We start from the raw sequence: 25,898 nt of genomic DNA, 5'->3' as shown, positions 1-25,898 counted from the left end.
CTGAAAGAAAGTCTGCCAAGGTGATACAGTGAGAGTCAGACTATTTGACACTACCCACTGGGCACACCACGTCATTTCAACGTGGGTCATTTGGTTAATCATTCATATTTGGTTAAGACGTTGATCAACGAGATTACAACCTATATTCACCCACTCAAAAAGAGAGCCAAAAGTTAGTTGAATTTCCAATGTGTTATCTCTATGCTTGCAACCATGTAAAAGCACTATCAAATGGAAAAACAATGTCAGATTTGTGGTTTATTTATACGACATATTAATGTGTCGTTACCACTTCATCTAGTAGCAGAACCAAATGACTTAGATTGCAGTTAAGATTACATGTTACATTACAGTTGAGATGATTTTGTGGGACAGTGTAGCCTATATGAATACCCCCCCCCCCCCCGCTAATTAAAGAGCACTTAGAACACTGTTTTGAAACGAGAGACCACATTTGCAGCTGTTTTAGGAAAATCGGGATTGAGTGAAGTATCAGCAAATATGTTGAATAAACAACCGAGCTGACAAGGTATCCCTTTAATGAACATGGAGAGCTTCACAAGCTTGACAAAATGACCTTATATCTTTCAGTCTAATACTGCTATTTACTGACTTGTATCGCTTTGTTAGAAGCATGCTTTATGTAAATAGGCGTAGTTCGAACTGTCCTCCAAGTTTAGCTGGAATTTAGCCTATAAGGATTTGACAAATGTGATGGGTTGACGATTTGACATTGGCCTACGTCTCGTGCGCTGTGCAGAATGTCAGATCTCAACAACGACGGTTTAACATCACAGACCACCACAGGCGTTCCCAAACGTTTTTGGCCAGCGACCCATTTTTGATATCAAACATTTTTTGCAACCCCACCAGGTAATCGTGTAATTAACTGCCAATGTTATCTTTTTAAAATTTGGGCTATGACATTCTATTGCAAATAAGTCTGTCAGTGTTTTTGACAGTATTTAAATCTGAAGTCAGTATGGTTTGTAGTGACTGAAATGCATCAGAAAGGCATAGGGAAGTTCAGAAGATCATGAGGCAATCATTTTGTATGATACTTCTGTGTAGGAAAGAGCCATCATTGATGATCATCTTTTCCCCCAGTCTGATTTAGTGCCTGGTCTTGTCCACCCATTGTCAACCCTGGCTTGTGGGCATAGTAGAGGGAAACAGTACATACAGTTGAAGTCGGAAGTTTACATACACCTTAGCCAAATACATCGACCATTCGATCGCAAATGTGGTTGAAATAGTGACCACTGCTGTAGTTGGAAACGTGAATCCAAAACATAATTTGTCACAAGTTTATAAGCTATTTATTGTCATTTCTAAAGTGACATTGAATTGTGTTTGGTTGTCAACTCAAACACATACAGTGCCTTGCGAAAGTATTCGGCCCCCTTGAACTTTGCGACCTTTTGCCACATTTCAGGCTTCAAACATAAAGATATAAAACTGTATTTTTTGGTGAAGAATCAACAACAAGTGGGACACAATCATGAAGTGGAACGACATTTATTGGATATTTCTAACTTTTTTAACAAATCAAAAACTGAAAAATTGTGCGTGCAAAATTATTCAGCCCCTTTACTTTCAGTGCAGCAAACTCTCTCCAGAAGTTCAGTGAGGATCTCTGAATGATCCCATGTTGACCTAAATGACTAATGATGATAAATACAATCCACATGTGTGTAATCAAGTCTCCGTATAAATGCACCTGCACTGTGATAGTCTCAGAGGTCCGTTAAAAGCGCAGAGAGCATCATGAAGAACAAGGAACACACCAGGCAGGTCCGAGATACTGTTGGGAAGAAGTTTAAAGCCGGATTTGGATACAACAAGATTTCCCAAGCTTTAAACATCCCAAGGAGCACTGTGCAAGCGATAATATTGAAATGGAAGGAGTATCAGACCACTGCAAATCTACCAAGACCTAGCCGTCCCTCTAAACTTTCAGCTCATACAAGGAGAAGACTGATCAGAGATGCAGCCAAGAGGCCCATGATCACTCTGGATGAACTGCAGAGATCTACAGCTGAGGTGGGAGACTCTGTCCATAGGACAACAATCAGTCATATATTGCACAAATCTGGCCTTTATGGAAGAGTGGCAAGAAGAAAGCCATTTCTTAAAGATATCCATAAAAAGTGTCGTTTAAAGTTTGCCACAAGCCACCTGGGAGACACACCAAACATGTGGAAGAAGGTGCTCTGGTCAGATGAAACGAAAATTGAACTTTTTGGCAACAATACAAAACGTTATGTTTGGCGTAAAAGCAACACAGCTCATCACCCTGAACACACCATCCCCACTGTCAAACATGGTGGTGGCAGCATCATGGTTTGGGCCTGCTTTTCTTCAGCAGGGACAGGGAAGATGGTTAAAATTGATGGGAAGATGGATGGAGCCAAATACAGGACCATTCTGGAAGAAAACCTGATGGAGTCTGCAAAAGACCTGAGACTGGGACGGAGATTTGTCTTCCAACAAGACAATGATCCAAAACATAAAGCAAAATCTACAATGGAATGGTTCAAAAATAAACATATCCACGTGTTAGAATGGCCAAGTCAAAGTCCAGACCTGAATCCAATCGAGAATCTGTGGAAAGAACTGAAAACTGCTGTTCACAAATGCTCTCCATCCAACCTCACTGAGCTCGAGCTGTTTTGCAAGGAGGAATGGGAAAGAATTTCAGTCTCTCGATGTGCAAAACTGATAGAGACATACCCCAAGCGACTTACAGCTGTAATCGCAGCAAAAGGTGGCGCTACAAAGTATTAACTTAAGGGGGCTGAATAATTTTGCGTTTTTGATTTGTTAAAAAAGTTTGAAATATCCAATAACTGTCGTTCCACTTCATGATTGTGTCCCACTTGTTGTTGATTCTTCACAAAAAAATACAGTTTTATATCTCTATGTTTGAAGCCTGAAATGTGGCAAAAGGTCGCAAAGTTCAAGGGGGCCGAATACTTTCGCAAGGCACTGTATCAACATTTAAAGGAGATTTATATTCTGCTTGGATGGTTCCATCTGTGCCACCGACTTAGTCTGGTTTTAATTATTGTCTTCAAATTAGTAATTGTTACTTTGGATTCACGTCTCCATCTCAACCAAAAATCTCATTTAAGAGAATAGGACTAAATCAAACATAAAATGCACTTTAAATAATGTCCTATTCTTTAACGTAGATTTTAGGTTGAGACAGAGGCGTAACATATAAATGATTCATTTTGGAGACAGACTGGAATTAAAGCCAGACTAAGTCAGTGGCACAGATGGAACTATCCAAGCAGATGATACATCTCCTTCAAATGTTGATATTTGGTTGCGTTGACAACCAAACACAATTCGTAAGCCCTAGGCCTACGTGTTGTCTTATTGGTTGATTCCTGGGTTGAATTGAAACGATAGCTGTTGATTTGCAAACGCTATGTCGGCCTTAATAGCATCATTGATGATATATGAGCAGAATAACTTTGATAGCAACAGTGAGTCTATTTAGTTTTTAAGTGGACATCTCCCAACAATCATTCTCACGATAGCACATTGGTAGTCAGTGACAAATATCATCGCTAAGCAGGGCGTGGTAAATAAAACCCTGGAACTGAAAGGGTAGCTGTAGATAGATCAATTCTCCAGTAGGAGGTGCTGCCCATCATATATATTTTTATCCAGATAGTGGATGTAATATTGAAGATCTGACATTGTTCAAATTCAAAATAATGATTTCAAGGTTTGTCTTTGGTAACTATGATGACATAATCCTGTGGTTGGAATTTCACCCTCAAAACAACAGTTTATGTTGATAACTTTTTTTCAAATCACATCGCACAACGTTGATTCAACCAGTTTGTGCCCAGTGGCTTTTTCCAATTTCCTTTGCCTTGTGCAGAACCACCAGCTTGATTTCCCAAGTGTGATTGTGTTTTAGTATCCATTACAGAAATGCACGACTGTTTGACAGAATGTACTGCGATCGAAGGGAGAGACAGAGAGCAGTAGGAGAAGGAGAGAGTTTATGGATAGAGGAACAGAATGAGAAAGGGAGAGAGAGAGTTAGGATAGAGAGAGAGAGAGAGAGAGAGAGTTAGGATAGAGAGAGAGAGAGAGAGAGAGAGAGAGAGAGAGGGAGTGTTAGGATAGAGAGAGAGAGAGAGAGAGAGAGAGAGAGAGAGAGAGAGAGAGAGAGAGTGTTAGGATAGAGAGAGAGAGAGAGAGAGAGAGGGAGAGTTAGGATAGAGAGAGAGAGAGATAGTTAGGATAGAGAGAGAGAGAGAGAGAGAGAGAGAGGGAGAGTTAGGATAGAGAGAGAGAGAGAGTTAGGATAGAGAGAGAGAGAGAGAGAGTTAGGATAGAGAGAGAGAGAGAGAGAGAGAGAGAGTTAGGATAGAGAGAGAGAGAGAGAGAGAGAGAGAGGGAGAGATAAAGTTTATGATGAGAGGGACAAAGGGAGTCTAATTTGACCAAATGTGTTTTTGCAGACTGAGCCATATCCATTACATCTGAACACTACAGGCTGTCGGAATTCCTGATCTAGATAATCCTACGTTTTTATTCTATTCTAGACACGTTTTGCATCGTAGCGGAGAGAGGGAGGGAAGGAGAGAGGGATTATGGAGAGAGACAGAGAGATCATGTAGAGAGAGACAGAACGAGTAATAGAGAGAGACGGGGAGTATTTATGGAGAAAAGGAGTGAGTAAGAGAGGTGTGTGTGTTTCGGAGTGAGGATGACAGAGAGCATTAAAAATTCCTGTACCACAGGGACATTTTCCGGCAGATTACCTGTCTGAGCCTGCACAGGGGCCAACCTTTCACAATACTTTGAAAAGGGAAAATAGGGAAATAGGGGTGGATTCTTCAGCAGGTGTCATCACGTTACAACAGAGAGCCTTTGGCTGCCAATAGGGCTCTGGTCAAAAGTAGTGCCCTATGTAGGGAAATAGGGTGCCATTTTGGACAGAGACTATGTGTTTATGTTCCAAACTGTTTCCTTGCAGTAGGAGGAACATGACCCAAGACACTGATCTGAGGTTAAGATTGCTTTTTACGTGCGTGCGTGTGTGCGCGTGTCCCCTAGTGATGCGTGGGTTGACTCATAACCCGAGGTCCCTGCGGTTATAGCCGCGGAGCGGGTGGGATTAGGGTGGATAAAACAGGGGTGGATAAATATGATTTATTTCTTTCAGCGTCTTGAGAGAATGGGAACGCGCAGTTACTGTCTGTAGAGGTGCTATCTTTATCAGAATCATAAACCTGATAGTTGAGGTTGGGTTCTTAGCAATTGCAGGCGGGTGCAGGTGAACAAGCAGCTAACCTGTGCTCCACACATATGTTTGTACATAGACTCAGCAAAAAAAGAAACATCCTCTCACTGTCAATTACGCTTATTTTAAGCAAACTTAGTGTCAACATTTATATGAACATAAGATTCAACAACTGAGACATAAACTGAACAAGTTCCACAGACATGTGACCAACAGAAGTGGAATAATGTGTCCCTGAATAAATGGGGAGTCAAAATCAAAAGTAACAGTCAGTATCTGGTGTGGCCACCAGCTGCATTAAGTACCGCAGTGCATCTCCTCATGGACTGCACCAGATGTGCCAGTTCTTGCTGTGAGATGTTACCCCACTCTTGTCTTAAACATGGCTGCGTTTCGTAAATGTAGAAGAAAAAGTGTCATCTGCTTGACACGTTAAAGTGACTAATATTACAGATCACAGTCAGCTAATTTCCACTCCATTCATATGCATATGTGATTCATACACTGGCTTGTCTGGCTGTCACGGTTTTATTTTCACCTGCCCTTCCCTTCTCTACACTGAAATAACATCATTTCAGTAGTCCTCTGTTATGATTTTAAAAAATAAAATAAAAAAGAACCTCGTTAGCACACCCTTGTGGTTGAGTATATATATGTATCTATTGTAGGTCATAGGATACAACAATGAATCATGTGGAACAAATAAATACCATCAAAGGATACCTTACAAAACCAAAATGGCAATATTTCAGAGTGGAATACATAAACGTTGATCGTTTTTGGAACAGTTGTCATTCATTTATTTTCACAGATTTTTTTGTGCACTCATAGACTAAAATACTGAATTCTGGTGTGTGGAATATAGAGGAGATGGTTGATGTGTGGGTGGGAGGTTCTGCCTGTCACTTGTTCTCAATAGCCAGCCTGTCTCAGAACGGGGACTTGAAGAGGGAGACTCCAAAGAACTGCTTGTTCTGTGTTTGCAGTGCTTTCACTTCATCTGTGTTTTTCACATATTATGTGCCCAGTATGATAGAGCAAAAAACTTTCTGAGCAGATATTGACAACATGACAACAGTAGCTGTAGATGATGTAACATCTGGGTGTTGGGCAGAACCCCTAGGTCCTGGAGAACAGGAGCAGAGTTCAAGGGAACAGGATAGGAGACAGAGACGTAAACAAGCAAACACACAGGTTACACTTCACTGTGAGAAAAACTGATGGATTAGTGCAGTGTTATAAATGGTAGATATGTACTTTTCAACACTTTTGGAAGGTATAGCCTACCTCAAGCTGGCCCTCCTCTGACTCAGAGCACAGAGAATCAGACTGATCTGAACTCACTTGTTCTGGTGGATGGGATACCTCCTGGGGGGCTCGGCCAGTCGATGGTCCTAAAGTCATTTGTAAAGGTAAATTGAAGAGGTACATTTTTAAAAGCATAACGACAATTTCTTGCTTTCTCAAATGTCAACCAAAGGTTAACGTACTTAGTCTATTGGGCTTCACTGAAGTGTAGAGTGTCAGGGCTTTCGGTGGTCGACCGTCCAACTGCTCCAACTGTAGAAGATTGTTGGCTTCCACCGAGGTAACCCTAGATAGACAAAGAGAACTGTAAGGGAAACTGAAACTAGCTTCAGGTTATTTTATTGTCTGAGATTTTTTTAAATATTCACTTTAACAGACGGTGAAATAACAGCAAGGTTTCCCAGGTCTCGCCTTCCTTACGTCCTTCTTCCAAACCAAGTCATTTGCCCAGATGTCATAGCACTTGGTCCAAGCACCCTTTTTAATGGGTTCATTTAGAGTTAAGCACGTACTCCTCCTTTACTGACCTTAATGGGTATTTCCTTGCCCTCCACCCACTTGGGTAAAGTGATTGGTCGCCGTCAGACACCAGCTGTTGCCATCCCTGGATTCCGTGAAGGGTCTGATGACGTCCACCCCTAAAATGTTAAGTGTTAGAGAGAAGATTTCTTTATTCTTACCCGTATCTGTGTCATACAGTATGCAGATTTTAATATTTGTAAGGATTCACACACACACACACACACACACACACACACACACACACACACACACACAATAATATTGAACTCTGCTGTGGTCAAATAAAGCAACCATTACAAAACAACTTATCAGTGCAAAATTTGAATTGGGACACTTACCGATCACTTACCAGCATCACTACTCTGGACAGTTCTGACTTAGAATATGTGGACAACTACAAATACCTAGGTGTCTGGTTAGACTGTAAACTTCTCCTTCCAGACTCACATTAAACATCTCCAATCCAAAATTAAATCTAGAATCGGCTTCCTATTTCGCAACAAAGCCTCCTTCACTCATGCTGCCAAACACCCTCGTAAAATGGACCATCCTGCCGATCCTCGACTTCAGTGATGTCATTTACAAAATAGCCTCCAACACTCCACTCAACAAATTGGATGCAGTTTATCACAGTGCCATCCGTTTTGTCACCAAAGCCCCATATACTATCCACCACTGCGACCTGTACGCTCTCGTTGGTTGGCCCTCGCTTCATACTTCATACATACGCCAAACCCACTGGCTCCAGGTCATCTACAAGTCTCTGCTAGATAAAGCCCCACCTTATCTCAGCTCACTGGTCACCATAGCAGCACACACCTGTAGGTATATCTCACTGGTCACCCCCAAAGCCAATTCTTCCTTTGGCCACCTTTCCTTCCAGTTCTCTGCTGCCAATGACTGGAACGAACCTTATCCCCATACTGTATTTATTTATTTATTCATCTTGCTCCTTTGCACCCCAGTATCTCTACTTGCACATTCATCTTCTGCACATTCTACCATTCTAGTGTTTAATTGCTATATTGTAAATACTTTGCCACCATGGCCTATTTATTGCCTTACCTCTCTTATCCTACCTCATTTGCACTCACTGTATATAGACTTTTCTACTGTATTATTGACTGTATGTTTGTTTTACTCCATGTGTAACTCTGCGTTGTTGTATGTGTCGAACTGCTTTGCTTTATCTTGGCCAGGTCGCAGTTGCAAATAAGAACTTGTTCTCAACTAGCATACCTGGTTAAATAAAGGTGAAATATTATTATTTTTTAAATCATGTGCCCTGATGAAACAACTTTGATGGGCTTGCTAGATAGAGTACTGAGCTGCAAAAAGTGACAAAATGGAAACTTGCATGCTCTCTGATATGACACTCATTGAAATCATAAACATTTCAGATATAATAGAATGTGACTGATAAACAAAAGGTTATTTCACTTGCCCAGCTGTCCACCTCCTTTACAATTCCCCGTCAGAAGAAGCGTAGGTAGATTTTTGGCAATCGTGCTTCACTCCAAAATAGCCAGCATGCATCTCGGTCAGCACGGCCTCCTTCTCCTCCTTAGTAAAAATCACCCTCCTGCCTGGCTGGCCATCCTTCTCCCTTAGGTACCAATGATTGTCTGGAATTACCATAATTGTTTACACCTATCAATTTGATTGATCAGGTTTAACGGATACTGTAGCTAGACACCTCAATATGACAGACATATAACTATATCAGTGGAGGCTGCTGAGGGGAGGACGGCTCATAATAATTTCTGGAATGGAGTCAATTGAATGGTAGTTATCAACCACATGGAAACCACCTGTTTGATACCATTCCATTTACTCCATTCCAGACATTATTATGAGCCATCCTCTCCTCAGCAGCCTCCACTGAACTACAGTGCAAAATTATTCAGCCCCTTTACTTTCAGTGCAGCAAACTCTCTCCAGAAGTTCAGTGAGGATCTCTGAATGATCCAATGTTGACCTAAATGACTAATGATGATAAATACAATCCACATGTGTGTAGCCCAGCCGCCTTAAGTTAATACTTTGTAGCGCCACCTTTTGCTGCGATTACAGCTGTAAGTCGCTTGGGGTATGTCTCTATCAGTTTTGCACATCGAGAGACTGACATTTTTTCCCATTCCTCCTTGCAAAACAGCTCGAGCTCAGTGAGGTTGGATGGAGAGCATTTGTGAACAGCAGTTTTCAGTTCTTTCCACAGATTCTCGATTGGATTCAGGTCTGGACTTTGACTTGGCCATCCTAACACCTGGATATGTTTATTTTTGAACCATTCCATTGTAGATTTTGCTTTATGTTTTGGATCATTGTCTTGTTGGAAGACAAATCTCCGTCCCAGTCTCAGGTCTTTTGCAGACTCCATCAGGTTCTTCCAGAATGGTCCTGTATTTGGCTTCATCCATCTTCCCATCAATTTTAACCATCTTCCCTGTCCCTGCTGAAGAAAAGCAGGCCCAAACCATGATGCTGCCACCACCATGTTTGAGGGTGATGAGCTGTGTTGCTTTTACGCCAAACATTACGTTTTGCATTGTTGCCAAAAAGTAAAATTTTGGTTTCATCTGACCAGAGCACCTTCTTCCACATGTTTGGTGTGTCTCCCAGGTGGCTTGTGGCAAACTTTAAACGACACTTTTTATGGATATCTTTAAGAAATGGCTTTCTTCTTGCCACTCTTCCATAAAGGCCAGATTTGTGCAATATACGACTGATTGTTGTCCTATGGACAGAGTCTCTCACCTCAGCTGTAGATCTCTGCAGTTCATCCAGAGTGATCATGGGCTTCTTGGCTGCATCTCTGATCAGTCTTCTCCTTGTATGAGCTGAAAGTTTAGAGGGACGGCCAGGTCTTGGTAGATTTGCAGTGGTCTGATACTCCTTCCATTTCAATATTATCGCTTGCACAGTGCTCCTTGGGATGTTTAAAGCTTGGGAAATCTTGTTGTATCCAAATCCGGCTTTAAACTTCTTCACAACAGTATCTCGGACCTGCCTGGTGTGTTCCTTGTTCTTCGTGATGCTCTCTGCGCTTTTAACGGACCTCTGAGACTATCACAGTGCAGGTGCATTTATACGGAGACTTGATTACACACAGGTGGATTGTATTTATCATCATTAGTCATTTAACATTGGATCATTCAGAGATCCTCACTGAACTTCTGGAGAGAGTTTGCTGCACTGAAAGTAAAGGGGCTGAATAATTTTGCACGCCCAATTTGTCAGTTTTTGATTTGTTAAAAAAGTTAGAAATATCCAATAAATGTCGTTCCACTTCATGATTGTGTCCCGCTTGTTGTTGATTCTTCACAAAAAAATACAGTTTTATATCTTTATGTTTGAAGCCTGAAATGTGGCAAAAGGTTGCAAAGTTCAAGGGGGCCGAATACTTTCGCAAGGCACTGTATATGTATAGCTAGCAACTAGCTAACGTTAGATGGAAAATGGTTGTTGAAAAATGGTTGTATGTAGCTAAATCCATACAATTATCTATTATAAGTTAACTGCTCAACGTTATTGTGAATTTCTCTGAATGTTGCGCTTCTTTTCGAGATCAGTGGTGTTTTCATAGTACTTCGCCTGGTTGGAAAGATAAAAGAAAATCTCCTCGAGGCCACTGAAGTGCAAGCCACATACAAACAGAAAGCCACGTTAACAGTTACAGTAGCTTGCTAGCTAGCGTTCGCTAAATAAATCTGTCTGGCAGCTACTGTAGCTGGCTAGCTGACTAGGCAGGCTGAGGTAAATAAGTACAGTAGCTAGCAACGTCAATCTAAAAACAGCTTAAATGATTTATTCCTATTTAACAATATTTACTTATATAAAGACAAGTACAAGGTAAAGAAAGTGTTCTCTTTCCAGTCTCTTTCCGTCAAAAGCATCGACCTTGGAGAGAAATTGTGAGGTCATAATTTTGCAGAGCGAACATTTATGCGGTAAGCTAGAACTGTCATCATCCTCTTTCCTTCGCGACAGCTACGAGGTAAAATAGAGCCAAGCAACCAGCATAGCAACGAGCGCTTTGGTTCATTACATAATCCAATCAGAATGTTGCAAATTCTAGCACCAGCCCTGGCAACAGCCCTAGCAACAGCCCTAGGAACAGCGCTAGCGACAGAAGCTAGAACTCATCGAATCCCATTGTGACGCAGAGGGGGACACTATTTGGCATGACAGGCCCTCGAACCAAACTACTCCCTATTGACGTGCGGAGTAAGCAAGTGAGGCAGGTACACAGACCAAAACAACCCACATGGCTGTTCCGTGTTCTGCTTTTAATTATGAAAACCTGCTAACTTGTAGAAGAAATCATGGCATGCGATTTGTGACCAAAATCAAACATTGTGTGTCTGTATTGTTGTTCTACTACACGCACATTAAATAAATTATATCTCCTCTGCCAAAGTACAATGCATTTGAAAATAATCAGACCCCTTTACTTTTCCCACGTTGATACGTTACATGTTTACTCTAAAATAGATTCAATTGCACATTTTCCTCATCAATCTACACACAATAGCCCATAATGACAAAGAGAAAACAAGTTTTATGTAATTTTAGCAAATTTATAAAAAATATAAAAAAACAGAAATGCCTAATTTACATATTTAGTATTCAGACCCTTTGCTATGAGAGTCAGGATTGTGTCGAGGCACATATTTGGGGAAGGGTAACACAAAATGTCTGCAGCATTGAACGTCCCCAAAAACACAGTGGCCTCCATCATTTTTATATGGAAGCAGTTTGGAACCACAAAGACTGGCCGCCGGGCCAAACTGAGCAATCGGGGAGAAGAGCCATGGTCAGGAAGGTGACCAAGAATCCGATGGTCACTCTGACAGAGCTCCAGAGTTCCTCTATGGAGATGGGAGAACCTTACAGAAGGACAACCATCTCTGCAGCACTCCATCAATCAGGCCTTTATGTTAGAGTGGCCAGACAGAAGCCCCCCCTAGTAGAAGGCACATGGGAGCCCGCTTGGAGTTTGCCAAAAGGCACCAAAAGACTCTCACATCATGAAAAACAAGTTTCTCTGGTCTGATAAAATCAATATTTAACTCTTTGGCCTGAATGCCTGGTGTCACGTCTGGAGGAAACCTGGCACCATCCCTACTGTGAAGCATGGTGGAGGCAGCATCAGGGTGTGGGGGTGTTTTTCAGTGGCAGGGACTGGGAGACTAGTCAGGTTTGAGGGAAAGATGAATGGAGCAAAGTATAGAGAGATCCTGGATGAAAAACTGCTCCAGAGCACTCAGGACCTCAGACTGGGGTGAAGGTTCATTGGGACAATGACCCTAAGCAAACAGCCAAGATGACGCAGGAGTGGCTTCGGGACAAGTCTCTGAATGTCCTTGAATGGCCCAACCAGAGCCCGGACATGAACCCGATCGAACATCTCTGGAGAGACCTGAAAATAGCTGTGCAGTGACCCTCGACATTCAACATGACAGACCTTGACAGGATCTGCAGAGAAGAATGGGAGAAACTCCCATGTGTGCCAAACTTGTAGTGTCATACCTAAGAAGACTCGAGGCTATAATCGCTGCCAAAGGTGCTTCAACAAATTGATTGTAGGCAAATTTTTAATTGTAGGCTAATTTTGCTGGGAGGCAATGAGGAGATTCGGGAACTTTCCCCCACGGGATTTCCATTGCATTTCCATAGTTTTAGTTGAGCTCGATTGGCCATGTTACCTCATTTATTTAAAAAATTTAAAAATCCATTGCATGAGCCACATCAGTTAACATAATTTTAATTAACATTCTACATTACCATTGAAATTATTGCATTGCAATTCTAGTCAGCCATGAGTTTACAAATCAAATTGCCAGGGTTACAGGTTCCAAGCCTGTTCTATTCATTCTATTTCTATGTGTGCTTCTGTTGCATTGTGGGGCCCTTGCCCAGGCAACCGAAGACGTGTTTGTTTCAGCAAGGAGCAACAAAGTTTCAACACAGTGTTAATAGGGCCAGGACAATACCAGTATCGTGATACTCGTTAGTATCGTGGCAAGGAAACTAAACACAAAACGGATTTAACTTCTTTAGGAAAGCAGCCCTAATGTTGGAAACAAAAATAATTATGTTGTCATCCAGAATCTCATTTATTTATTTTCCAAGCTATAGCATACAATATTTTACATCAGCAGGTTTTAAAAGGACAAAAGAGTTTGTCCTGGTGTTTTCATTTTTGCCATAGAAAAAATAATGCGATACTGGTATCATCACAGCCCTAGTTATTACGATGTTACATGTTACCAAAGAAACAGACTCAACCGTACAAATGCCCGGCTTCTGTCTTCTGTCAGCTGTTTGTTAAAAAAAATATGTATATACAGTACCAATCAAAAGTTTGGACACATCTACTCAGGGTTTTTCTTTATTTTTACTATTTTCTACATTGTAGAATAATAGTGAAGACATCAAAACTATGAAATAGCACATATGGAATCATGTAGTAACCAACAAATTGTTAAACAATTCTTCAAAGCAGCCACCCTTCGCCTTGATGACAGCTTTGCACACTCTTGGTATTGAACGCTGAGCTGTAGTCAATGAACAACATTCTCACATAGATGTTCCTTTTGTCCAGGTGGGAAAGGGCAGTGTGGAGTGCAATAGAGATTGCATCATCTGTGGATCTGGTGGGACGGAATGCAAATTAGTGCGGATCTAGGGTTTCTGGGATAATGGTGTTGATGTGAGCCATGACCAGCCTTTCAAAGCACTTCATGGCTACAGATGTGAGTGCTACGGGTCGTAGTCGTTTAGGCAGGTTACCTTAGTGTTCTTGGGCACAGGGACTATGGTGCTTGAAACATGTTGCTATTACAAACTCAGACAGGGAGAGGATAAAAATGTCAGTGAAGACACTTGCCAACTGGTCAGGGCGTGCTCTTAGTACACATCCTGGTAATCCATCTGGCCCTGCGGCCTTGTGAATGTTAACATGTTTAAAGGTCTTACTCACATCAGCGATGGAGAACGTGATCACACAGTCATCCGGAACAGCTGGTGCTCTCATGCATGGTTCAGTGTTGCTTGCCCCGAAGCGAGCATAGAAGGCATTTAGCTTGTCTGGTAAGTTTGCATCACTCGGCAGCTCGCAGCTGGGTTTCCCTTTGTAATCCATGATAGTTTGCAAGTCCTGCCATATCAGATGAGTATAGTAGGATTCAATCTTAGTCCTTATTTGATGCTTTGCCTGTTTGATTGCTCATCGTTGGTCATAACGGGATTTCTTGTAAGCGTCCGGATTAGTGCCCCGCATGAAAGCGGGAGTTATAGCTCTTCATCGGATGAATCCTGGAACATGTTCCAGCCTGTGCTAGTGAAACCGTCTTTTAGCTTAGCATCCGCTTCAACAGACCACTTCTTTATTGAGCACGTCACTGGTACTTCCTGTTTGAGCGTTTGCTAGTAAGCAAAGCAGGTTTGAGGAGTTAGCGAGGTAACTTTGATCAACTCTGAGTTAAATTTGGAATACGAAAGTGGCTCACATTTAGCCAGCTAAATTTCTATAGCAACGAATTCTTCAGAACTAAACTGTTCCAGGTTGGCAAACTCACGACTAATTCCACTTAACTCCAGTTTCCCTGAATTATATGACTGAGGTACTAGGTGAGGACCAATGAAATCACATTCCCTGCCCTTCATTTGAGGAAGACAACTATTTTATTAATGAAACATTTTTTTGTGCGTAAAAGAAATACCAATGTTAAAATACACTGAGTGTACAAAACCTTAGGAACACCTTCCTAATATTGAGTTGCACACCTTTTTGCCCTCAGAACAGGTGTCGAAAGTGTTCCACAGGGATGCTGTCCCATGTTGACTCCTAAACTTCCCACAGTTGTGTCAAGTTGGCTGGATGTCCATTGGGTCTGTGTCCATTGGGTCTGTGGTGGACCATTCTTGATACACACGGGAAACTGTTGAGCATGAAAAACCCAACTTCGTTGCAGTTCTTGACACACTCAAACTGGTGCACCTGGCCTCGTTCAAAGGCACTTACATTTTGTCTTGCTCCTTCACCCTCTGAATGGCACACATATACAATCCATGTGTATAAAAATCCTTCACTTCATCTACATTGATTGAAGTGGATTTAACAAGTGACATCAATAAGGGACCATAGCTTTCACCTGGATTCACCTGGTCAGTTTATTTCATGAAAAAAAGCAGGTGTTCCTATTGTGTATATAACATTACACGTTTAGGAATGACGGACACAATACAAACATAATACAAACACTTTTGTATGACTTAATGAACATATATCGATATGAGTGGGTAAAACGCTGCTTGTGCATTGACAAGCAAAGCACACCGAAGACTGCATTACCGATAAGCATTCAAACAAAGCACACCGAAGACTGCATTACCGATAAGCATTCAAACAATGTCAAGACTTCTAAAAGCATATTTCACATCGTAGATGAATTTGCTAGATTTATTTTCTTTCATTTTTTTATTTCTGCGCAAATTAAAATGTGCCACTGACTTGCCCATGGATTGACGGTCGAGCATTGTCTCAATGAAGAGGTCGACGTTTGACTAGCCTCTGGCATCACTTTGAAAGGGAACAATCTGAGTCTCTGCTTCATTCTGTTACCATGGAATTGCCCTAATGTCTTAATGTCACCGAACACTGTATAAAATCACTGAAGAAAACACTGCTGTCTAATCGTTTAAAACGGAGCCTGTTTGTTGAAGTGTAAATCCATCTTAGAGCTGTAGTTTAATTTATTGTAAATAATGTGAAGTAAATAATACTGTTTTGTATTCTGTAGAACCCTTTTACCATCTTATTGATCTGTGTGAGACTTTAATAAATGTGTGTGTGTGCGAGCTTGCGCATGTGTGTGTTTTAAGCCCACAGTCTAATCAATGCTTATCTTGGAATTCAGATCGACATGCACAGTAAACAAGAGTGCACTTAAGAATGTCCACCAAAAGTGCAGTAGATGGAGAGGCAGCCTTTTCAAAGATGAAAACGGTTAGTATGTTGACCGAAGTGTGTGTGCTGGACAACACATTGGGTGTAAACGCTGACACAGTTACAGTCAGCACTTCCTGCTGTTGCTGTATGAGCTCAATTCGTTTCCGTGTGTGTGTGTGTCAGTACTATTTGCATAATGAGTGTGGGCTACATGGTTTTCGGTTCCTGTGTAGGCAGAGGGTTGGTAGACAAATAGCATGGTTGTCTGTTTGTAGTTAGAAGGAGGGTTGGTAGACAAATAGCATGGTTGTCTGTTTGTAGTTAGGAGGGTTGGTAGACAAATAGCATGGTTGTCTGTTTGTAGTTAGAAGAAGGGTTGGTAGACAAATAGCATGGTTGTCTGTTTGTAGTTAGAAGGAGGGTTGGTAGACAAATAGCATGGTTGTCTGTTTGTAGTTAGAAGGAGGGTTGGTAGACAAATAGCATGGTTGTCTGTTTGTAGTTAGAAGGAGGGTTGGTAGACAAATAGCATGGTTGTCTGTTTGTAGTTAGGAGGGTTGGTAGACAAATAGCATGGTTGTCTGTTTGTAGTTAGAAGAAGGGTTGGTAGACAAATAGCATGGTTGTCTGTTTGTAGTTAGAAGGAGGGTTGGTAGACAAATAGCATGGTTGTCTGTTTGTAGTTAGGAGGGTTGGTAGACAAATAGCATGGTTGTCTGTTTGTAGTTAGAAGGAGGGTTGGTAGACAAATAGCATGGTTGTCTGTTTGTAGTTAGGAGGGTTGGTAGACAAATAGCATGGTTGTCTGTTTGTAGTTAGAAGAAGGGTTGGTAGACAAATAGCATGGTTGTCTGTTTGTAGTTAGAAGGAGGGTTGGTAGCCAAATAGCATGGTTGTCTGTTTGTAGTTAGAAGGAGGGTTGGTAGACAAATAGCATGGTTGTCTGTTTGTAGTTAGGAGGGTTGGTAGACAAATAGCATGGTTGTCTGTTTGTAGTTAGAAGGAGGGTTGGTAGACAAATAGCATGGTTGTCTGTTTGTAGGTAGTTGGTTGATAAAAATGTGCATAGTTTAGTGGAATTCAATTGGTGCGTGTGTACAGTATATTGGTTCTGCATCTTATGTATCACACGCGTACAGCATACAGATACAGAGCCTTTGAGTGGAAAATCTGTCAGACATCGCGGGAGCTGCGGCTACAGCATCTCAAACAGCAAATGCATATTCCGTGTTCGCGTACAAGTCGGAACTAGGAAACTCTTGACATTTTCGACTTGCTAACACCTACATAAGAGTGTCAAAACCCACAAAACCTACCACAGTAGTTATTTTATTTAATGACACCTACATAAGAGTGTCAAAACCTACCACGGCAGTTATTTTATTTAATGACACCTACATAAGAGTGTCAAAACCTACCACGGCAGTTATTTTATTTAATGACACCTACATAAGAGTGTCAAAACCTACCACACAAGGCAAAACATTCCGTAACACCCTAGCCTACCTGTCAAGAGTGCGTTTATGTTTCTACACCTGCATTGCTTGCTGTTTGGGGTTTTAGGCTGGGTTTCTGTACAGCACTTTGAGATATCAGCTGATGTACGAAGGGCTATATAAATAAATTTGATTTGATTTGATGTTATATAACATTTTTATATAGGGATGTTACTAGATGACATCACATGCATAGATGAATATTAACAATTTACCTTACTGAAATATATAACATTAACAATATAACATTTTTATATAACATGGACCATGTTAGATTATCATTGTAATTGTGCACACATTGATCTCAGACATGCACCTACCCCAATGCTCTGTTGCTGATGACTGGGATGAATGCAGGAGCAGATTTCAGGAGCAGGACAAGACACCCTCTTTTTGACTGATGACTGATATAAGGGCATGTACGTGATAGGCCTGTCTGGCTGATATGATTCTGATGGTCATAATGCTTCATGACAGTGTCATAAAGTGTATTTGATCACGCTCTCCGCAGCCGATGTGAGTAAGACCTTTCAACAGGTCAACATTCACAAGGCCGCAGGGCCAGACGGATTATGTCTTCTGTTGTTGTTTGATTGGTTCCTGGCTTGACTCCTGTCATTGGTTGGTTCCAACTGCAGCGCACACAGACACATGACTGAACAACCGAGAGCTGTCGGACCGCCTCAGCGGTTACATAACTGGCTTAGCACCTGTCAATCAAGAGGTATCCGCTCCAGGGATTATAGCCAGAAGCTAAGACTTCACTTCTCCTCTCCCTCCCACTCTTTCTCCTCCTTCTACTCCTACCTCTTTGTCATCCCTTCATTCAGCTTAGTATCTTTTCCCCTAGTCCTCTGAGCTCTCCCGTCTTTACTGTCATTAAATGCCTTTCTATCACTTTCTCCCTCTTGTTCTGTTTCTGCCTCTAACGCCCTCCATCTATCTTGGCTCTCTCTCAGAGGACACAGGCTATGCTGGTGGCAGAGAGTGAGTCTGGCCCTGTCTGTCTGAGGGGGCAGTATGTGTGTGTGTCTCAGATGAGGTCAGGGACTGAGCGGATGTGAGGATGAATTTAGGAGAGGCGGTGGCTGTTTTCTGGATGAGTGGAGCTTGTCGTCCCTAAGTGGTGCCTTTTGGCAGGCCCCTCTTTTTCTCTCTCTTTCCCTCTATCCTCCTGTGCCAGTTTCTCCCACTCTCCCCTCCGTTCTCCTTTTATCTCTCATTCCCTCCCAGTCTCCACAACCATCTCTCTCTCCTCCTCTCTCTCTCTCTCACTTCATGAATGAGGGTTTGGAATTGGCGTTTCAAGGGTTACGGGACGAGTCACATCATCTGACCTCAATATGCGGATGACTGCTATCGGTGAGCTTTAGCTGCTGCCTCCCTGCCTCCTACCCCCTGTTTCCCCATGCCACCTAACCCTTGCTTCCCCATGCTATGGTTTTCAAGGGTTTCGTTGTTTGAATGTGTTACTGTTGGTGGCTCTACTAAATTGTGGCTTACAGTATTGCACACAGTCCTTCTGCTGGCTGGAAAGGTTCTCTAGTGGATACCTGTCTTGTCATCATGAGACCAGTGTGAAATGTTTTGTGTGTGTGTGTGTGTGTGTGTGTGTGTGTGTGTGTGTGTGTGTGTGTGTGTGTGTGTGTGTGTGTACCTCTGACAGGTTCCCCAACAAGTTTGAAAACATGTGGGAAATCCAGATGCTGTGTGTGTGTGTGTGTGTGTGTGTGTGTGTGTACCTCTGACAGGTTCCCCAACAAGTTTGAAAACATGTGGGAAATCCAGATGCTGTGTGTGTGTGTGTGTGTGTGTGTGTGTGTGTGTGTGTGTGTGTGTGTGTGTGTGTGTGTGTGTGTGTGTGTGTGTGTGTGTGTGTGTGTGACTCAGTGGGTGACTCACACTCTCAGTAGATGACTTGATCTGACAGCTGTCTCGGTCAGGGAGAAATCACAGTAACATCAAAGTGAATGAATCATGTTGGTACACATGTCTCCCTCGGTTCCCTAACTGGTTTCATCACACATGTCTGTGCTGGGATGAAGGAGATATGTAATTCTTCTCATGTTTGAGGATTATCGCTATGCAAGCATGGTTTCTGTGTCACTCAACACTCTAACATGTGTTTAATTGAAAGGTAGCACTTCAGAGTGATTATATTATTCTGTGACTGGGCTCTGTGACATATGCTGAATATGGTAATTTACATTATCAGTATATGCTTTTAATCAATGTACAGTAATATGTGGCCCGTACAGAAACCAAACCCTCAATTCTGAAGGTGGAAATTGCCAGCAACATGCTCCAACCAACCCGTCTGAACCAAATGTGTTTTACTGTAGTTTGTTTGAAGTGCAACACAACAACGCTAATCAAGAGGAACTCGCTAGAATTCATTCTTCCTTCAAGGCTGTGTTCTGTTGTTCCAAAAACAGGTTGCTATATGACCTAGTTATTGCTCAGAACTGCTATGTTGCTGTTTCCCATTTTAAATATTTGGGAGTCAATATATTTGCTTCCTTAGATAAAACCATTGCCGGAAACTTTAACGCTTTAACGCTCAAATTGTAAGATTGTAAGATGGCGCCGGAGGGGAGGGCCGCCGTCTTATCGGCTCTTAACCAACCATGCTATTTTGTTCGTTTTTTTGCGTTATCCGTAACTTGTTTTGTACATTATGTTGCTTCTACCATCTCCTATGACTGAATAGAACTGCGAGCGCTCACCTCAGATTAGACAAGGAGTTTTTCTTCAATGAGTCGGACGGTAGGGAGATACTGCAGAAATCCGACCAGGCCCATCATTGGGCACCATAGTCCCTATGTCCAAGAACACTAAGGTAACCTGCCTAAATGACCCGTAGCACTCACGTCTGTAGCCATGAAATGCTTTGAAAGGTTGGTCATGGCTCACCACAACATAGAAACTCTAGACCCACTCCAATTTGCATACCGCACCAACAAATCCACAGATGATGCAATCTCTGTTGCTCTCCACACCTTTCCACACCTTTCACACCTGTACAAAAGGAACACCTATGTGAGAATGCTATTCATTGACTACAGCTCAGTGTTCAACACCATAGTGCCCTCAAAGTTCATCACTAAGCTAAGGACTCTGGGACTAAACACTTCCCTCTGTAACTGGATTCTGGACTTCTTGACGGGCCACCCCCATGTGGTAAGGGTAGGTAAATACACATCCGCCACTCTGATCCTCAAAACGGGTGCCCCTCAGGGGTGCGTGCTCAGTCCCCTCCTGTACTCCCTGTTCACCCATGAAAGCATGGTCAGGCACGACTCCAACACCATTAAGTTTGCCGATGACACAACAGTGGTAGGCCTGATAACCGACAACGATGAAGACAGCCTATAGGGAGGAGGTCAGAGACCTGACCGTGTGGTGGAAGGACAACAACCTCTCCCTCAACGTGATGAAGACAAAGGAGATGATTGTGGACAACAGGAAAAGGAGGACAGCACGCTCCCTCATTCTCATCGACAGGGCTGTAGTCAAAGAGGTTGAGAGCTTCAAGTTCCTTGGTGTCCACATCACCAACAAACTAACATGGTCCAAGGACAACAAGACACAAGAGGGCACGACAAAACCTATTCACCCTCAGGAGACTGAAAAGATTTGGCATGGGTCCTCAGATCCTCAAAAGGTTGTACAGCTGCACCATCGTGAGCATCCTGACTGGTTGCATCACTGCCTGGTATGGCAACTGCTCAGCCTCCAACCGTAAGGCACTACAGACGGTAGTGCGTACGGCCCAGTACATCACCAAGGACAAGCTTCCTGCCGTCCAGGACCTCTATACCAGGCGGTGTCAGAGGAAGGCCCTAAAAATTGTCAGACTCCCCTAGTCATAGACTGTTCTCTCTGCTACCGCACGGCAAGCGGTACCGGAGCGTCAAGTCTAGGTCCAAGAGGCTTCTAAACAGATTCTACCCCAAGACATAAGACTCCCTGTATATAGCCTCCACATTGACTCTGTACCGGTACTCCCTGTATATAGCCTCCACATTGACTCTGTACCAGTACCCCCTGTATATAGCCTCCACATTGACTCTGTACCAGTACCCCCTGTATATAGCCTCCACATTGACTCTGTACCAGTACCCCCTGTATAAAGCCTCCACATTGACTCTGTACCAGTACCCCCTGTATATAGCCTCCACATTGACTCTGTACCAGTACCCCCTGTATATAGCCTCCACATTGACTCTGTACCAGTACCCCCTGTATATAGCCTCCACATTGACTCTGTACCAGTACCCCCTGTATATAGCCTCCACATTGACTCTGTACCGGTACCCCCTGTATATAGCCCTGCTATTGTTGTTTACCCTTTACTTATTTGTTGTTATCTCTTACTTTTTTTTTTAGGTTGTTTCTTAAAACTGCACTGTTGGTTAATTAAGGGCTTGTAAGTAAGCATTTCACTGTAATTTCACCTGTTGTATTCCGCGCATGTGACAAATAAAATTTGATTAGATTTTAAATCAATTCAATCTAACCTCAGTAGATACAATAATATCCCAGTTGCTTTAACAGGCAGAATATCAATTGTCAAAATGACTATAGTGCCGCGGCTGAATTTCTGTATTTCGATGCTTCCCTTGTCTCCCCCTACTGGTTATTGGGATATGTTTCATAGTGTGGTTTCAAAATGTATATGGTATATGATCACGGATAAATGTACAACGAGGGAAAGATGTTGGACTATTCGTACCAAACTTTTAAAATTGTATTTCCAGGCACTAACATTCTTCTGTCCCCTGGCTGAGTATAGAGAGAAATATGGTGTCTCCTATTGCCCTGGAAGAGGTGGTCTTCACTGATATGTCCCTTAAACAATGTCAACTACACTTTGGTAGTATTACTGCTCACACTATTTCTATTTGGTACAATTTTTTTAACTATATAACTGGGAATGAAAATGGCCCATGCTGCAGAATTTCACAATAATACCTTGCGATCTGGAGGGCGGCCTTTTGCATCCCACCAATGGGCCAAATGTGGAATCCGTACCCTTGCCGATAATCATGGACAGTAATGGTTTGAGAACATTCCAAGATTCAGCTACTCTGGGCTGTGGGGTCCCTTGGGAAACACAACTACCGAACCATCCAATGATGAATTAAAAAAAATAAATGACGTGGGTTCCTGAAGGGATTGATCTCTATAATACTGTATATTAACAACCTTTGGTAAATTCATATCCTGAGCTAGCCATTAAAACATATGGTTCACAGATCTAATTGAATCTGAACAACCTTTTAACTGGAACAGAATTTGGCAAAAACATTACCTTGGCATCCTGTAATCTGAACCATCCATTTGTTTGAAGTTTGTTCACAGACTGTATTTAACACCAAGGATGCGTTTTACTGTGCACTGTGTCGCCTAAATCAGATAGGCACATTCCTTCAAATTATGTGGGAGTACCCTACTGTTAAATTCAGGGGCAAAGTAAAACATTTTGGGGGGGAAGTGCATGATTTTAAATATCCAATGCTTTGCATCTATTACGTTACTTAATGATGATAGTGCCCTTGAAACTCTCAATCAGTCAGAGAAGATTACTGCTGTGAAAACCTTTTTTAGAGAGAGAGAGAGAGAGAGAGAGAGAGAGAGAGAGAGAGAGAAAATTACTATGGTAATCACAGTCTAATTCTTTGATTGCTTTTGTACACTTAAACCCCCCTCTGAATTTTTTTTCTCTCCATTTGGTCCCAAAGTTGAGCTCACAGTACATTTAGCCAGTTGAAACATGTCTGTTGTCATGTCACAGAGCTCACGGAGATCGCCTATACTGGCTGCTTGTCTCACTAAATAACCAACACACAGACACAGTCTCTCTTCTGAAATACCCTGTACTGCATGTATATCAGTGCCTGCTGATAGGATTGTACCTGATCAGTGTGTATTATAAGCCCAGCAGTGCTCATCTCCTGATTTAGTACCAAAGGCCTGTGGAGATCAGCTGCAGTCAGCTTGTTGTTCACACTCGCACAGCCTGGTTGTTTAGACATATGGCTTAGTCCAGAATCAAACTTTATCCATTCACTGTACATAATGCACTACTCAGGGCCACAGCCTGGTTGTTTAGACATACGGCTTAGTACAGAATCAAACCTTATCCATTCACTGTACATAATGCACTACCCAGGGCCACAGCCTGGTTGTTTATACATACGGTTTAGGACAGAATCAAACCTTACCCATTCACTGTACATAATGCACTACCCAGGGCCACAGCCTTGTTGTTTAGACATACGGCTTAGTACAGAATCAAACCTTATCCATTCACTGTACATAATGCACTACTCAGTGCCACATCCTAATAGGCAGGCATACAGACAGGCATACAGACGCATAATACAATTGGTTTTGACGTTTGACCTTTTTCCATTGGCTCAATTGTACCAGGCCAGTCAAGTGTCTTGTCATTGTTTGGCCAATACCTCTCTCCTGTTTCGTAGTCTATCGACTACCCCGCCCCCCCCCCCCCCCCGCCCCCCCCCCCCCCCCCCCCCCTCCTCCCAGCCATAGCGAGACTAATCACATCACTCTGATTGTTTGTTTATACAGATCACTATTATTGATCAGGTTGTGTCTCAGTGATGGTCTATTGTTGATATCATGAGATGGCAGATATCTGATGGAAAGAATGAAACCATGAAAAGTAATGCACCCTAACTGGAGATCTGGTGTTTGGATGTAAAACACCAATGTCAGTGTTATGAGACAAAGAACGTTTTAGAGCAGAATAGAAGTACTCTGGAACGCCCAAAGTGGTTATTCAATCTGAATATTGTTTTTTAGGAGAACGTTGGGGCGGTGGGTGGGGTGGTCAATGCATGTAAAAGGCAGCATAAAAATACGTTTTTTTGGGGGGGGGGGCAGACTGTCTCTCATACAATCAAATGGTTAGTAATAAATGCAAATGAGTTATAGCCTAAATGTTGATTAATGATAACACCCTGTGGAGAATATTTTTGTGGAGTTCCACCTTTTTCAATGCTTTATTTAGACAGGAGGAGACAGAGGAGTGAAAGTGGGACAGGCGGAAAGCGGAAATGGTACCCCTGGGGCAGTAAGATGGTGCATTTCTTTGGAATTGATTAGAATTTTCACACCCTCAACCACACAGCCACACTGTAAAACATTATTCTGGGGTGAATTTAAATTGACAACAACAAACAAAAATACAAATACTTCATAGCAAATGAATGCAAGTCGTTTCAATGATTTTACCCCCAAAAAATGTAAGAATAAATCCAACTTAAATATATTGCTCAAAATGTAAGTAACTTTTATGAGGGCAACTAACCAAAGAGAGAACATTTTGTGATTGAACTGATTTGGTTTGAATCAAACATCTTGTCACGTGGCTCTTTTGTTGTTGTTGAGGATTATGGGTAATTCAAATGTTTTAGACTTTCTGATTATTTCACAGAATGTTGTATGCACGTTTGAAGGACGTAAAGTTCTATATGAGTATTAAGCAGCTTGATGTGCCAGGAGGCGTAATGGATCATGATGAATGGATATCAAAACCATAAATCAAAAACGACGTTCAATGGTGAGACTAACCATTCCCACATTTCTACCTTTTGACAGAAGAGGCAAAGATAGTTGTAAAACCTTCAGTTACTGTTGGTGGGTTGAGCACTGTGCTCAACAAGCCTACCAAAACGGGCAAACGATCAGATACTGAACATAAATACATTTTTAACATAGTGCAGAAGAGCTGTTCTAACGCTGAAACACCATGATAGTGTTTAGAAGATTTAGAGAGGGGAAACTGAACCAAACTCGAAACGCCAAAATAGTGTTTTCAACCTCTTCCGGTAGGGCTCCCAGGCCCTGGGAAGGTGTTACTCAACCCTTGATTAAGTGGTGTTACAACACATCATGTCATCTTTCGAAAACATCTCAGAAGGATGCGTTTCAGTACTCCAGCAAAGTTCAGCTCTCGCCTCCTTCGCGTTGGTGCCAGCTCAGTTGCCACTCGTTTAGGTGTTACAGAGCACTTCATTTTAAGTTGCTGGGTTGCTGACCGCCATTGATTTAAGTGTGTCTGTGTGTTTGAGTGCGCCTGGAGGGAGAAAGAGAGAGAGAGAGAGAGAGCAGGAGAGAATTACTATGGTAACCACAGTGTAATTATGAGGTACAGCTATGTATAATCCACGGAACCAAACTCGGGAGACAAAGCCGGCACTGGCAGTGTGTGTACACTGTAATCACTATGTGATCAGGGATACAATACTGTAGGGTTGGTGTTTATCCCTGGACTTGGTCTATGTCCTGATCACCAGATTTGTTTTTTTTTGGT

The 25,898-nt window shown here is 42.3% G+C and overlaps 1 protein-coding gene across 3 annotated transcripts in view; it reads left to right on the top strand.

The window, feature by feature from the left end:
- LOC109873562 (multiple C2 and transmembrane domain-containing protein 1) overlaps positions 1–25,898 on the top strand; it is a 52,152-nt gene that overhangs the window by 5,438 nt on the left and 20,816 nt on the right. The window lies entirely within an intron of this gene.

The sequence above is a fragment of the Oncorhynchus kisutch genome, linkage group LG29 (genome assembly GCF_002021735.2).
Source record: "Oncorhynchus kisutch isolate 150728-3 linkage group LG29, Okis_V2, whole genome shotgun sequence".
NCBI lineage: Eukaryota > Metazoa > Chordata > Actinopteri > Salmoniformes > Salmonidae > Oncorhynchus > Oncorhynchus kisutch.
Note: the sequence above shows the minus strand (reverse complement) of the source record. Positions and strands in the feature narration are given on the sequence as shown.